The following is a 15,124-nucleotide window of genomic DNA, read 5'->3' on the forward strand; positions in this document are numbered from 1 at the left end:
TAAGCTAAATTTCACTCTTTACCCCAGTTTCACGATTTTTTTCTTCTAATGTCCTTCTTCTGTTTTAGGATCCTATCCTGGATCCCAAGTGGCTTTTTTTTTTTTTTTTTTTTTTTGAGAGAGGGTCTCGTTCTGTCACCCAGGCTAGAGTGCAGTGGCGAGATCTCAGCTCACTGCAACCCCCGCCTCCCGGCTTCAAGCAATTCTCCTGCCTCAGCCTCCCGAGCAGCTGGGATTACAAGCGCCCACTAGCACGCCTGGCTAATTTTTGTATTTTTAGTAGAGACGGGATTTCAACATGTTGACCAGGCTGGTCTCGAACTCCTAACCTCAGGTGATCCGCCCACCTCAGCCTCCCAAAATGCTGGGATTACGGGTGTGAGCCACCTCGCCTGGCCCCACGTGGCATTTATATTTATTTTTTCTCAGACAGGATTGCACTCTGTTGCCCAGGCTGGAGTGCAGTGGTGCAATCCTAGCTCACCGCAACCTTGATCTCCCGGGATCAAGCGATACTCCCATCTCAGCCTCTCGAGTAGCTGGGGTCACAGGCGGGCACCACTACACCCTCCTAATTTTTAAATTTTTTTTGTCAAGATGGGGTCATTTTGTAGAGATGGGGCGACTTGCTGGGGGGACCCCGGACTCCACACGAGGCCTCCTTGTGGCTGTGCTTTGTCCCAGCAAGAGGACACGGAGCACGGAGCAGAGTTTGTGAAGGAAAAGGCTCATGGGGTGGGTCGGGGAGGCCAGGCCCGGCTTCCAGGCCCTCTCCCTGTGCGTCACGTGGGACACGCCTCATCCCCAGCAGCGAGCTGGGACAACAGCCCAAAGCACCGTCACCAGCGAGGCTCCCAGAGACCCAGTGCCCACGTTCCTATGGGGGCTGGTTCTGCGGCCCCTGCTGCCTGACCCATGCCAGGATTCCAGACTCCAGAGGGAAGCAGGGATTTCATCTAAACCACGGTGTTTGCAGGACCAGCTCTGGCCCTGGAGCTCGTCCTGTCAGTGATGGTGACGGGTTCCCCTGAGTCCCCTGAGGTGGGGAGTTCCTGGTCGCAGCCTCAGGCATGTGGTGCCAGCCTGGTTCTGCTCAGAGACTGCCCGTACCAGCTGAGCTGGGGCTGAGGGACTTCCCAGGATGCAGGACTTTCAGGCTAATTCCAGAAAAGTCCTGGGCAGACCTGGATACGTTGGGTGCCTTCTGGGCACCGTGGGACTAACTCAGCCCCCTCTTCTTCCTCCCAGGGAGATTGTGAGGCTCCAAAGATGTACAGAGATGTTTTTGATAAACTGTGAAGAGCCATAAAAACATCAATCCTTGCACTCAACTCAGTTTTCAAACACGTGGAAAATGTATTAAATCTCTAATAATTTTTTCTAATAATATTTTCAGTGAATCGCCTTCTGCTTTTTTCCTTTTCTATTTTTTTTTTTTTATTTTGAGGCAGAGTCTTGCTCTGTTGCCCAGGCTGGAGGGCAGTGGCTCAATCTCAGCTCACTGCATCTTCTGCCTCCCAGGTTCAAGGGATTCCCCTGCCTCAGCCTCCTGAGTAGCTGGGACTACAGGCACCCACCACCATGTTGGCTAATTTTTGTATTTTTAGTAGAGACGGGGTTTTGCCATGTTGGCCAGGCTGGTCTCGAACTTCTGACCTCATGATCCGCCTGCCTTGGCCTCCCAAAGTGCTGGGATTACAGGCCTGAGCCACCGCGCCTGGTTGCCAAAATGATTTCTGTCCTTGTCAAATCACGAGCGCGAGGCCATTCTCCAGTGCTGACCCCATCAACACGTGCATGGCGCCTCCAGCCAAGCCACACCAGACTAATTCTATGTGTTTTTTTCCAGGGAGCGGAGCTTGGTTTCGGGATCTCGGTGCTGCAGACGGCGAGACCTCCTGCACAGGTCGGTGCTGTGACGCATTTCTTTGTTACGATTTGAGGCTCGGTTGGCTGTTTTGCACCCTGGATGTGAGACGTGGGGTTGCCGTCAAGGCGGGCGTCTTGGCCTTGACCTGGGTCTGTGGGCTTTTTGTATCCACCAAGTGTGCGTAATGGGGAGCGGGTGTGGGGAACAGCCGCTAGCTCCTGGCAGAGTTTCCCGCCGACGAGGCAGGGAATGTGGCATTCACTGGTCCCACTGGTGCCAGAGCCCCTGGACGGGGTCAGGGTAGGAAGCCCACAGCGGTGCTGCCTGCCTTTCCAGTGTCTTAGTGCCGTGGTAGGGAGTTTTAAGGAGGGTGCCTCAGCCTTCACCCCTATCTCCCGTGCACCTGCAGAGTGACCCGTCGCTGGCCCTTTAGCTCTCCTCTGTTGGTTTACTCCTCGTTTTTCTCCCTAAAGAATCATGATTGGCTTTTAAAATGTAGGAAGAGGAAACCATTTAAAAATAAGTAGAAAGGAAGGCAGAAATGTCCAGAAAAGGCAAGGCCGTAGGGACAGAAAGGGACTCGTGGTGGCTGGAGGCTGGGAACGTGAATGTGTGCCGGAGACTTGCCAGGGACGTGGAAATGGACCCGATGGTCGGGTGGGGGTGGCCGCAAACCTGGTGAACTTACTTAAAAATCTTAAAACAGGCTGGGCGCGGTGGCTCACGCTTGTAATCCCAGTACTTTGGGAGGCCGAGGCGGGCGGATCACGAGGTCAGGAGATCGAGACCACGGTGAAACCCCGTCTCTACTAAAAATACAAAAAAAAAAATTAGCCGGGCGTGGTGGCGGGCGCCTGTAGTCCCAGCTACTCGGAGAGGCTGAGGCAGGAGAATGGCGTGAACCCGGGAGGCGGAGCTTGCAGTGAGCCGAGATCGCGCCACTGCACTCCAGCCTGGGTGACAGAGCGAGACTCCGTCTCAAAAAAAAAAAAAAAAAAAAAAAAAAAAAAAAATCTTAAAACAATTTTTTTTTTTTTTTTTTAAGAGTTAGGGTTTTGGCCAGGCATGGTGGCTTATGCCTGTAATCCCAGCACTTTGGGAGGCCGAGACGGGTGGATGACCTGAGGTCAGGAGTTCCAGACCAGCCTGACCAACATGGCGAAACCCCGTCTCTACTAAAAATACATAAATTAGCTGGGTGTGGTGTCGGGCGCCTGTAATCCCAGCTACTTAGGGGGCTGAGGTGGGAGGACTGCTTGAACGCGGGAGACGGAGGTTGCAGTGAGCTGAGATTGCGCCACTGCAGTCCAGCCTGGGCGACAGAGCGAGACTCCATCTCAGAAATAATAAAATAAAAATAAAATAAAATAAAGTGTAGATACAAAAAGTGTAGATATAAGTCCGGGCGTGGTGGCTCACGCCTGTAATCCCAGCACTTTGGGAGGCCGAGGTGGGAGGATCACTAGGTCAGGAGATGGAGACCATCCTGGCTAACGCGGTGAAACCCCGCTTCTACTAAAAATACAAAAATTAGCTGGGCTTGATGGCGAGCGCCTGTAGTCCCAGCTACTCGGGAGGCTGAGGCAGGAGAATGGCGTGAACCCCAGGAGATGGAGCTTGCGGTGAGCTGAGATCCCACCACTGCACTCCAGCCTGGGCGACAGACCGAGACTCCGTCTAAAAAAAAAAAAAAAAAAGTGTAGATATAAAATATTTGTATAATATTTATTTGTTTATGAAGCCAAACATAAAAATGTAAAAGATTTCATATTGTACAATTGCACTTACAGAAAATTCTAGAAAAGGTGACAGAGATCAGAGGTGGCCTGGAGGCTGGGGGGTTGGGATCGGGACAGCTCTGGGGGCCGATGACAGCGTCCCATTGAGATTATGCTTATGGTTGCACAGCTGTAGAAATGAATGGCAACCCTTAGAGCCATGTGCTCTTAAAGATGAGCGTGCCCTGTGTGCATCTCAGGGTGTGTAACTCGCACCCCAGTGAAGCTGTGACACCAACAGAAAAGTTCAGCCCAAAAAAGGAGGCGCAGGGCAGGAAGGTGTGCAGAGCCGGGAGAGGTCTTGGACTTTGCATTTCTGGTGCACATGGTGCAGGGTGGGAAGGTGTGCAGAGCCCAGAGAGGGCGCAGACTTAGCATTTCCGGTGCCAACGGCGCAAGGCGGAAAGGTGTGCAGAGCCCGCAGAGGTCTTGGACTTTGCATTTCCAGTGCACATGGTGCGGGGCGGGAAGGTGTGTAGAGACCGGAGAGTGCGCAGACTTTGCATTTCCGGTGCCGACAGCTCAGGGCCGGAAGGTGTGCAGAGCCCAGAGAGGTCTCCTGCATTTCCGGTGCACATGGTGCAGAGCGGGAAGGTGTGCAGAGCCCGGAGAGTGCGCAGACTTTTCATTTCCGGTGCCGACAGTGCAGGGCCGGAAGGTGTGCAGAGCCCAGAGAGGTCTCCTGCATTTCCGGTGCACATGGTGCAGAGCGGGAAGGTATGCAGAACCCGGAGAGGGCTCAGACTTTGCATTTCCGGTGTACAGGGTGCAGAGCGGGAAGGTGTGCAGAGCCTGGAGAGGCTCAGACTTTGCATTTCCGGTGCCGACAGCTCAGGGCCGGAAGGTGTGCAGAGCCCAGAGAGGTCTCCTGCATTTCCGGTGCACATGGTGCAGGGCGGGAAGGTATGCAGAGCCCGGAGAGGGCTCAGACTTTGCATTCCCGGTGCTTCCTGGGGCTGCCACAGGTTTGGTGTTGGGCTTCTTCAAACATTCATTTCTGGCCGGGCGCCATGGCTCACGCCTGTAATCCCAGCACTTTGAGAGGCCAAGGCAGGAGGTTGGTTTCAGCCCAGGAGTTTGAGACCAGCCTGGTCAACAGAGCGACATTCTAATCTCTACAGAAAATCAGCCGGGTATGGTGGCACGCACCTGTAGTCCCTGCTAGTCGGGGGCTGAAGTGGGGAGGATCGTTTGAGCCTGAGAGTTTGAGACCAGCCCAGGCAACATGATGAAACCCCATCTCTACAAAAAATACAGAAATTAGCCAGGCGTGGTGGTGCACACCTGAAATCCCAGCTACTTAAGAGGCTGAGGTGGGAGGATCGCTTGAGCCCCAGAGATCGAGGCTGCAGTGGGCTATGATTGCACCACTGCACTCCAAGCTGGGCAACAGAGCGAGACCCTGTCTAAAAAAACAGAAACAGATAACCCCGTTCATTTCGACAAGGAAACACTAGCAGCTGTGGAGCTAACAGTGTTTGCAAGCTAGGATATGGCAGTTCTCAACAAGAAACATTGCGATTTCTGGTCTCCTGTGGGCCCCTCTGGAAAGACTGCCCGTGATGGGGTCATCATTCTCCATGACCTGTCCCAGCAACACTTGTCCCATGATGGGGGTCTGTGAGAACAGCTCTTCGGCAGGCAGGCTGTAGGCTGGTGGGGCTGCCCACGAAGCCCCCAGGGCCTGGGTCGGAGCTGCTAGTTCCTCTCGTTGGGCACTGATGGATGTAGGCCCCTCCTGCAGCAGGCGTAACAAGTGACCACTAATGTAAAACAGCTTCTCTCACACAGTTATTATCTGACAGCTCTGCAGCTCAGAGGTCTAACATAGGGCCGGGCATGGTGGCTCACTCCTGTAATGCCAGCACTTTGGGAGGTCAAGGCGGGTGGATCACCTGAGGTCAGGAGTTCGAGACCATCCTGGCTAACATGGTGAAATACCATCTTTACTAAAAATACAAAAAAACTAGCCACACCAAACAGGTGTAGTGTGCATCTGTAGTCCCGGCCACTCAGGAGGCTGAGGCAGGAAAATCGCTTGAGTCCGGAAGGCGGAGTTTGCAGAGCCAAGATCACGCCACTGCACTCCAGCCTGGGCAACAGGGCAAGACCCTGTCTCCAACAAAAACAACAAGTAAAAAGGTAAAATGAAGAAAAGTACAAAGAAGGCCAGGCCCCTAAGTTCCCCCAGCCCAGCACCGATGGGCCTCAGCATCTTGCCAAGCCCGTGCTGGGATTTTTGTGAATTACATTCGCCTGTAGATTTCACACGAGGAGGGTTCTGTTCTCTCATGTCCTCATTCCCATCACTGGGCGTCTCCGCGTTGAGAAAGCTCCACGTCCACCCTCGTTCTTGACGTTCGTTAAGGCACTCCGTGTGATAGGGGGCGGTGACTTACCACTTTAAAAATAATTTCATAGCGTGTTTAACTGGTCCCCCTAGCTGGGTTTTTGGAGTGTCTCTCTTTTTCTTTATCTTTCTTTCTCTCTTCCTCTCTCTCTCCTTCCTCCCTTCCTCTCTCTTTCCTTCTCCCTCTCCTCTCGCCTTCCTCCCTCTCCCCCCTTTCTCTCTCCTTCCTTCCTATCTCTATCTCCCTCCCTCTGCCGCTTCCTTCCCTCCTTCCTCCCTCCCTCCTCCCCTCCCTCCTTCCTTCCCTCCCTTCTTCCCTCCTCACTCCCTCCTTCCTCCTTCCTCCCTCCCTTTCTCCTTCCTTCCCTCCCTCCTTCCCTCCTCCGTCCCTCCTTCCTTCCCTCCTTCCTTCCTCCCTCCCTCCTTCCCTCTCTCCCTTCGTCCTTCCTTCCTTTCTTCCTCCCTCCCTTCCTCCCTCCTTCCCTCCCTCTTTCCTTCCTTCCTCCTTTTCTTCTTTCTTCCTTCCCTCCCTCCCGCCTCCTTCCCTCCTTCCTCTCTCCCTCCTTCCTTCCTTTCTCCCTCTCCTCCCTTTCCTTCCTTCCTTCCTTCTTCCTCCCTCCCTCCCTCCTTCCTTCCTTCCCTCCCTCCCTCACCTCCTCCTTCCCTCCCTTCTTCCCCCCTCCCTCCTTCCTTCCCTCCCTTACTCCCTCCTTCCTCCCTTTCCCTCCTTCCTCCTTTTCTTCTTTCTTCCTTCCCTCCCTCCCCTCCTTCCCTCCTTCCTCTCTCCCTCCTTCCTTCCTTTCTCCCTCTCCTCCCTTTCCTTCCTTCCTTCCTTCTTTCCTTCCCTCCCTCCCTCCTTCCTTCCTTCCCTCCCTCCCTCACCTCCTCCTTCCCTCCCTTCTTCCGCCCCTCCCTCCTTCCTTCCCTCCCTTACTCCCTCCTTCTCTCCCTTTCCCCCTCCTTCCTCCCCCCTCCCTGCCTCCCTTCCTCTCTCCTTCCTTCCTGAATCCCTCCCCTTGGATGGTTGAGGTTTAAGTTAAATTCCTGCGAGTGGCTGTGCTGCTGAGTTCTGTGCATGTGATCTACATTTGACACCCAGCCACAAAAACCTCCAGAAACACCCCATTCCTTCCCGGAGCGCTCGTTCCCCACCCTCCCAGCCGCAGCTGTGAAATCTTTGCCAAGCTGGCAAGTAGGGGCGCTCATCTTTGTTTTGTTTGGGTGTCCTCGGTGGCCGGTGAATCTGACCGTTCTCTGGGCATCCTTCTGTGGGCTGCCAGGATGGGGTCTTTGCTGACCTTTCTGTTCCGGCGTCTCAGGCGCATTGATTTATTTGAACAGTTTGTAAATGTTTGTTTGAAGTCTGCAAATATTTTCCTGAGCGTGTCTTTTGACTTTGCTTACGGTGGGTTTTGCCAAAGAGGATTTTTTTTTTTTTTTTTTTGTCAGAGTCTCACTCTGTTGCCCAGGCTGCAGTGCAGTGGCGCGATCTTGGTTCACTGCCACCTCCTCCTCCTGGGTTCAAACGATTCTCCCGCCTCAGCCTCCTGAGCTGGGATTACAGGTGTGCACCACCACGCCTGGCTAGTTTTTGTATTTTTAGTAGAGATGGTTTCACCATGTTGGCCAGGCTGGTGTCGAACCCCTGACCTCAACTGATCCTCCTGCCTCAGCCTCCCAAAATGTTGGGATGACAGGCGTGAGCCACTGCGCCCGGCCAGGATTTTAAATGTTTGTTACACATGAGCATCTCCTTTGTTTTTTTTATGGATTTCTTCCAAATTTTAAGATTATAAAAAATATCACCTGTATTTTGTTCTGATTGCATGTTTTACACTTAAATTCTGAACTGTTTGAAATTTAACTATGCTAGTGGGACTCACGGAGGAAGCAGGGGTGATTCTAACCCAACCCTCACCTCCCCTCCCCTCTCCAGGGGATGCTGGGAGATGTCTAGGGATGTCTCTGGTTGGCATGACTGGGGGGTGCTCCTGGCATGAGTGGTTGGAGGTCAGGGACACTTCTCAACACGGCCCATCCCAGAGAATCATCCAGCCCCAATGTGTACAGTGCCCAGGAGGGAGAGACTGTTTCTCCCTTCTCCTCCCCCTTCCCCTCCCCTTCCCCTCCCCTTCCCCTCCCCTTCCCCTCCCTTCCCCTCCCCTTCCCCTCCCCTTCCCCCTCCCCTTCCCTCCCCTTCCCTCCCTTCCCCCTCCCTTCCCGCTCCCCTTTCCCTTCCCCTCCCCTTCCCCTCCCCTTCCACTCCCATTCCCCCTCCCCTTCCCCTCCCCTTCCCCTCCCCTTCCCCTCCCATTCCCCCTCTCTTTCCGCTCCCCTTCCCCTTCCCCTCCCCTTCCCCTCCTCTTCCCCTCCGCTTTCCTTTTCCCCTCCCCTTCCCCCTCCCTCTCCCCTTCCCCTCCCCTTCCCTCCCCTTCCCCTCCCATTCCCCCTCCCTTTCCGCTCCCCTTCCCTCCCCCCTCCCCTCCCCTTCCCCTTCCCCTCCCCTTCCCCTTCCCCTCCCCCTCCTCTTCCCCTTCCCCTCCTCTTCCCCTTCCCTCCCCTCTGCTTCCCCTCCCCTCCCCTTCCCCTCCCCTTCCCCTCCCCCCCTTCCCTTCCCCTCCCTTCCCCTCCCCTTCCCCTCCCATTCCCCTTCCCCTGCCCCTTCCCTTCCCCTTCTCTTCCTCTTTTCTTTTCTTTTCTTTTCTTTTCTTTTCTCTTTCTGACGGAGTCTTGTTCTGTCACCCAGGCTGGAGTGCAGTGGCACGATCTCAGCTCACTGCAACCTCTGCCTCCCAGTTTCAAGTAATTCTCTGCCTCAGCCTCCCGAGTAGCTGGGATTACAGGTGCATGCCACCACGCCTGGCTAATTTTTGTATATTTATTAGAGACGGGGTTTCACCATGTTAACCAGGCTGGTTTTGAACTCCTGACCTTGTGATCCGCCTGCCTCGGCCTCCCAAAGTGCTGGGGTGACAGGCGTGAGCCACCGCGCCTGGCCCATTCATTACTTTAAAACTGACTTCAATCCCTGCCCACACTAGACACCAGAATAAACTCCCCATGGGGCAGACAGTGTAAACCAGGGGGACCCCCAGCTCCTGGGATTCACCTCCTCTCTCCCTCCCCACTCAAGGTGTGGATTTCAATGTGTGCAGCCTCCTGGGACCTCAGTGGAGCAGAGGATCATGGGACGCAGAGTATCTTGGGGGTCCGTGGAATCCCCTAACCTGGGGGGGTCTCAACCAGGGGTGATTCTGCCTCCAGGGGACATCTGTCATTGTCATGATGGAGGGATGCTCCTGGCATGGAGTGGATGGAGGCCAGGGACGCTGCTCGGCACCCTATGGTGCCCAGGACGGCCCCACCCCAGAGAACCATCAGGCTCTGATGTCCACACACCCAAGGGGAGGCCCCAGTAGAGGGGACGGAATTAGTGGTGAGCAGGTGTGGTGCCGGCTGACCTTGAAGGGGTTCTCTGTTACAAAGGATGGCATGGGATGCGGGCTTTTCCTGATCTTTTAATAATGTTGCTAGCCATTCATCGAGCACCTCCTGTTTGCTGGGCGCTGGGCTGGGCGAGTGCGGCTTTGGCTCCTGCGGGCACCGGGTGGGAAGCTTGGAAACTCACCTCCCTACGAGGACAGACGAGGACGAGAGCGAGGCTGTGAGGGGTGCAGGCGCCTGCGGGGGTCTCTGACCTCTGGGTGGCAGCCTCTCCAGGAGAGCAGGTGCGCCGCCAAGTGAGGGCCGTGGCCGCCTGTCCTGATGACAGAACCAGCACCGTGATCCCCTGCTCCTATCTTCTGCAGGCCCCAGGGCAAAACAACAACGACAACAGCACAGACGGCCGGCCGGGGCTCGGGGCGGGGGAGCCTGTTCCTGGGGCCTCTGAAGCTCGATTTGCAGAGGGCTGTTGTTACCGCTGGCGGCCACCAGGGGGCAGAGGAGGCCCACGGAGTTTCCTGGGCCCGGGCCTGGAGCCGGGAGGGGACTGGAGATGCGGTGGGGTGCAGGTAGGGACGGGGGTGCAGCGGGTGTGCAGGTGGTACAGGTGGGTGCAGGTGAGGACAAGTGGGGTTGGAGGTGCAGATGGGGACAGAGGTGCAGGTGGGGACGGAGGTGCAGGTGGGCGCAGGTGGGCACAAGTGGGGACGGAGGTATGATGGGCAAGTGGGGAGGAGGTGCAGTGGGTGCAGGTGGGGCGCAGGTGGGGGATGGGAGGGCGCAGGTGGGGACGGAGGTGCGGATGGGTGCAGGTGGGTGCAGGTGGGGATGGAGGTGCAGGTGGGCGCAGGTGGGCAAGTGGGCGGAGGTGATGGGTGCAGGTGGGACGAGGTGCAGGTGGGCGCAGGTGGGCACAGTGGGACGGAGGTGCAGATGGGTGCAGGTGGGGATGGAGGTGCAGGTGGGCGCAGGTGGGTGCAGGTGGGCGCAGGTGGGCGCAGGTGGGCGCAGGTGGGGATGGAGGCGCAGGTGGGGACGGAGGTGCAGATGGGTGCAGGTGTGCGTAGGTGGGTTCAGGTGGGTGCAGGTGGGGACGGAGGTGCAGGCAGTGCATACTGACTGCATCCCAGATGTCTTCAGTCACCCCTGAGCCCCTCTTTGAGCTCTGACACTACCCCCACTGCAGTTTGCTTGATACCTTCCTGGTTCAACACTGACAGCCCTAAGTCCCAGGCAAACCCATATGGTTGGCCCCTGCCCTGGGGGCCCCTGTGCTCACACTCAGAGCCTCTCTGCCCAAAACCAGAGGCGGTCCCTGGGTGTTGTGTGTGGCAGGAGGCGGGAGGCACTGGCTCTGCTCCCCAGGAGTGGTCTTAAGGCAGTCAGGGAATGTACCCCACACTCCGGCACGGAGGTGTCTCCAGAGCAGAGCTTGGACCAGAGAATGGAAGGCATAAAGCATCCCTGGAGGGCTGGGTGGCCCTGGGGGAGCGTAGGTCATCCTGCCATGGGCATCAGACCCTGGCTTGTCCCCACCATCAGGCCCTGGGGTGCCTGTCGTCCCCCCTCCCAGATGTCATGCTCCTCAGGGTGAGAACTGGCTGTGGACCTGGGGCTGCCACTCCCCAGCTCAGAGAGGGGTCATTGTCCTGGCGGGCAGAGGGCCTGGATCCTCGCCTGTGAGTTAGAGACTCGAGCGCCCCTGCTCTGATTGAAGGCAGGTGAGAGTTTGTTCAGTTTGGCCAGAGGAGAATTCTATCCATCCCGAGTGGGAGGGAGAGAAAAGGTAAATCCCAGGAGCTGGAGTTACCCTGATTTATGCTGTCTCCCCCTCTGGGAGTTTATTCTGGTGTCCAGTGTGAGCAGAGAACAGACTCTGTTTTTTTTCCAAATAACACAGGGTCTCTCCCCCTGGCCCCCTGTGGACATCGGGGCCACATTGTTCTCTGGGGTGGGGCTGTCCTGGGCACTGCAGGGCGCTGAGCAGCGTCCCTGGCCTCCCCACCCACTCCATGCTAGGGGCATCCCCCAGTTGTGACAACCACAAATGTCCCCAAATATCACTCAGTGTCCCTTAGGGGACAGAATCACCCCAAGTTGGCTGGGTGCGCTGGCTTACACCTGTAATCCCAGCACTTTGGGAGGCTGAGGTGGGCGGATCACTTGAGATCAGGAGTTCGAGACCAGCCTGGCCAACATGGTGAAAACTCCTCTCTACTAAAAATACAAAAATTAGCCGGGTGTGGTGGCGGGTGCCTGTAATCCCAGCTACTCCGTAGGCTGAGGCGGGCGGATCACTTGAACCCGGGAGGCGGAGGTTGCAGTGAGCCGAGATCGCACCATTGCACTCCAGCCTGGGTGACACAGCGAGACTCTGTCTCAAAAAAAAAAATCACCTCAAGTTGAGACCCCCTGGGTCTCAGGTGTGTCCCATGATCATATGGCCCCCTCTGAGGTTCCAGGAGGCTGCACACACTGCAGTCCACACTCTGAGTGAGGATGGAGAGAGGAGGCGAATCCCAGCAGCTGGGGTCCCCCTGGCTTACACTGTCTGCCCCACTGGGAGTTTATCGTGGTGTCTGATGTGAGCAGGGGACAGACTTGATTACTTTTTTTTCCCTCAAATTAAGGCAGGGTCTCTCACGTTCAGCACTGAAGACTTTCTACCCCTTAGGAGACACTGGGGCTGGGGGTGGGGTTGGAGATGCAGAGGGTGCAGGTGGAGATAGGTTCACGGGGCACCTGTACTCACCTGTGCCCACCTGCACCTCCGTCCTCACTCATCTGGGGCAATGTCTGGGGATATTTGTGGTTACACGACTGGGGGGTGCCCCTGGCATGGAGTGGGTGGAGGCCAGGGACGCTGCTCAGCACCCTGCCTTGCCCAGGATGGCCCCACCCCAGAGAACAATCCAGCTCCCATGTCCACAGTACCTGGGTGGGAACCCCTCTTCCAGGATAAGCATTTCTTCAGCCTTTTTGCTTCTTGCCTCACTGAGTACAGAAGAACCCTGTGACCTCCGGATCACACAGTGTGTTTTTCTGATAGTTCCTTGTTCTCCTGGCGAGGGTTTATTTTTTATTTTTTTGGTAACATTTCTGCTGAGAGCTTTACTGGAGCCTTTTATCTGGAGAAGGGCTCTTGTGTGGTGAGCAAACTCCAGTCCCCGCGGCCAGTCAGAGCGGGTTTATTTCTCCCTGGTCGGTCACCAGATTTCAGCGTGTCCTGGTCGTGTTGAAATTCACGTTATTATCGGTTCTTTTTATGGACAAGTTGTTCTCCTGAAAGAATTGCCAAGATACACAGCCAGAGCCTGAAAATGCTCTGCTCCCGGAAGGTTACAGCTCAGTGCTACCATCCTCCCCGAGGAAACGTGTGCAGCCCGCAAGTAATTACGGGGCGCTGTGCCGAAATCTGGGGCTCTGCCACAGTCCCCAGGACTCAGAAACCTCTCCCTGCACCCAGCAGCCTCCACATCTGTAACCCAGGACAAAGCGGTGCCTCCTGGCGGTAGGAGAGCTTGGACGTGACCTTGACCCTCTATAGCAGGGGTCACCTGGGTGATGCCGTCCCCCCCGCCCCCCACACCCAACCCCGGGGACACTGAGCAATTTCTGGGACATCTGTGGTTTTCGTGACTTGGGGGAGGGAGCTCCTGGCATGGAGTGGGTGGAGGCCGGGGATGCTGCTCAGCACCCCGCAGTGCCCAGGACGGTCCCGCCCCAGAGAACAATCGGGCCTCAAATGTCCACAGTGCTGAGGGGGAGAAACTCTGGGTTCATTATTTTGGGGAAAAAAATCGAGTTATTTTCCTGCTCACGATAGGCACCAGAATAAACTCCCAGTGGGGCAGACGGTGTAAACCAGGAGGACCCCCAGCTCCTGGGACTCACCGCCTCTCTCCCTCCACACTCAGGGTGTGGATTTCAGTGTGTGCGGCCTCCTGACCTCAGCAGGGCAGAGGATCATGGGACGGACACGGAGTCTCTTCGGGATCCGTGGAATCCCCTATGCCAGGGGGTCTCAACTTGGGGCAATTTCGCACCCAGGAGACATTTGTGGCTGCCTCGATTGGTGGATGCCATGGGGTGGAGGTCAGGGGTGCCACTCAGCACCCTGCAGTGCCCAGGGCAGCCCCACAACCAAGAATGATCCAGCCCCAAATGCCCACAGTGCTGGGGGGAGAAGGCCCGGTGCAGAAGAACCTGCCTCCCGGGTGAGTTGAGAGCAGGCTTCTGTGCTCTTCTGGACAGAATTACTACAGCTTCCACTCAAGCCCCGGTAAACAGACCCCTGTTTTCAAGCCCACCGATGTCCTCTCAATGAATCCGTGTTTCGGAGCTGTTACTGCGACCACCTGACTCTACTGACTGAGGCTGCACACCCAGAGAGGCTCATGGCCACGACCGCCGAGCCCGGGGATCCGTCGGTGGGGCCGCGGGAATCTGAGCACCACAGCCCGGTGTGCAGACCACAGCCACCTCTCATGTGGGGTGTGTGTGTGTGTGTGTGTGTGTGTGTGCGCGCGCGCGCCTGTTGCTAAGCAACCGCTTAAACAGTCAGCCTCCCACAGAACGAGGGATGAGGCACCAACTCGGTCATCAGCAGATTCATCAAGCCTTGGCCGCCTTTGACTCAAAATACACACGGCGGTGACGGTCGCATATGATAAGATGCCGGGGGCAGGGGACATGGGGGAGCCGAGTGGAGGCCAGAGAGGATGGCTCTGCCAATCTGTGGCTTGACCTTGACCCTCTCTGACCCTCTACAGCAGGGGTCAGAGTCCATTGCCCAGGACAGCAATGATGCGGCCTGTTGGATGCTAATTTTCCTCCCGTCCGCTTCGTCATTTTAGTGAACCAGCACCCACCTGCAGGGCCCCTGCCAGGCTAACACCCTTGGATCTCTGCGCAGACACTCCCAGTGCTGCCTGGGGATGTGTGTCATAGATGGTTAAGGTGCAGCCTGGGGAGGCCCAAGGTGGGGTCTGTTCAGAAGTTAGGGGCCTGGTAGAGGGGCCCCCTGTCCCACCAGCAGGGTTCAAGGGACTGAGGGCTCCCGAGCGGACATGGGCCAGGCAGAGGCCCAGGCGGGTGCCCCAGTGCAGAGCCCACTGTGGCTGGATGAGCCTCGTAATGACTTCATGTTACAGCCTCAGCTTTACTTATTTATTATTTTTACCAGACATGGATCTGAATTATTATTCTTACATTCTTGTTATTATTATTATTTTAGAGTCAGAGTCTCACTCTGTTGCCCAGGTGAGAGTGCAGTGGCGCGATCATAGCTCAGTGTAACTAAGGGGTGTTCCTGGCAGGGAGTGGGTGGAGGCCAGGGACTCTGCTCAGCACCCTGCAGTGCCCAGGACGGCCTCACCCCAGAGAGGGATCCGGTCCCGACGTCCACAGTGCTGGCGGTGAGAGACTAACTTGTAGAGTAGAAAGTCTGTCAGCTGTTTTTACAATTCCCAAATTCCCAGTCTGTTGCGTGTGTGTGTGTGTGTGTGTGTGTGTGTGTGTGTGTGTGTGTTTCTTTTAGTTTTGTTTATAGCAGGTTGGGGTTTTTTGTTTTTTTTTTTTTTTTTGAGACGGAGTTTCACTCTTGTCTCCCAGGCTGGAGTGCAATAGCGTAATCTCAGCTCACTGCAACCTCCACCTCCCGGGTTCAAGCAATTCTCCTGC

The 15,124-nt window shown here is 56.1% G+C and overlaps 1 protein-coding gene across 1 annotated transcript in view; it reads left to right on the forward strand.

Annotated features, from left to right (window-relative positions):
• Positions 1-15,124, forward strand: part of GNG7 (G protein subunit gamma 7) — a 187,422-nt gene that overhangs the window by 54,451 nt on the left and 117,847 nt on the right. Inside the window, exon 2 of the mRNA XM_030795941.1 lies at positions 1,850-1,906. The gene's annotated coding sequence lies outside the window, so the exon portion shown is untranslated. The remainder of the gene's footprint in view (positions 1-1,849; positions 1,907-15,124) is intronic.

Source organism: Nomascus leucogenys, chromosome 17 (genome assembly GCF_006542625.1).
Source record: "Nomascus leucogenys isolate Asia chromosome 17, Asia_NLE_v1, whole genome shotgun sequence".
Lineage (NCBI taxonomy): Eukaryota > Metazoa > Chordata > Mammalia > Primates > Hylobatidae > Nomascus > Nomascus leucogenys.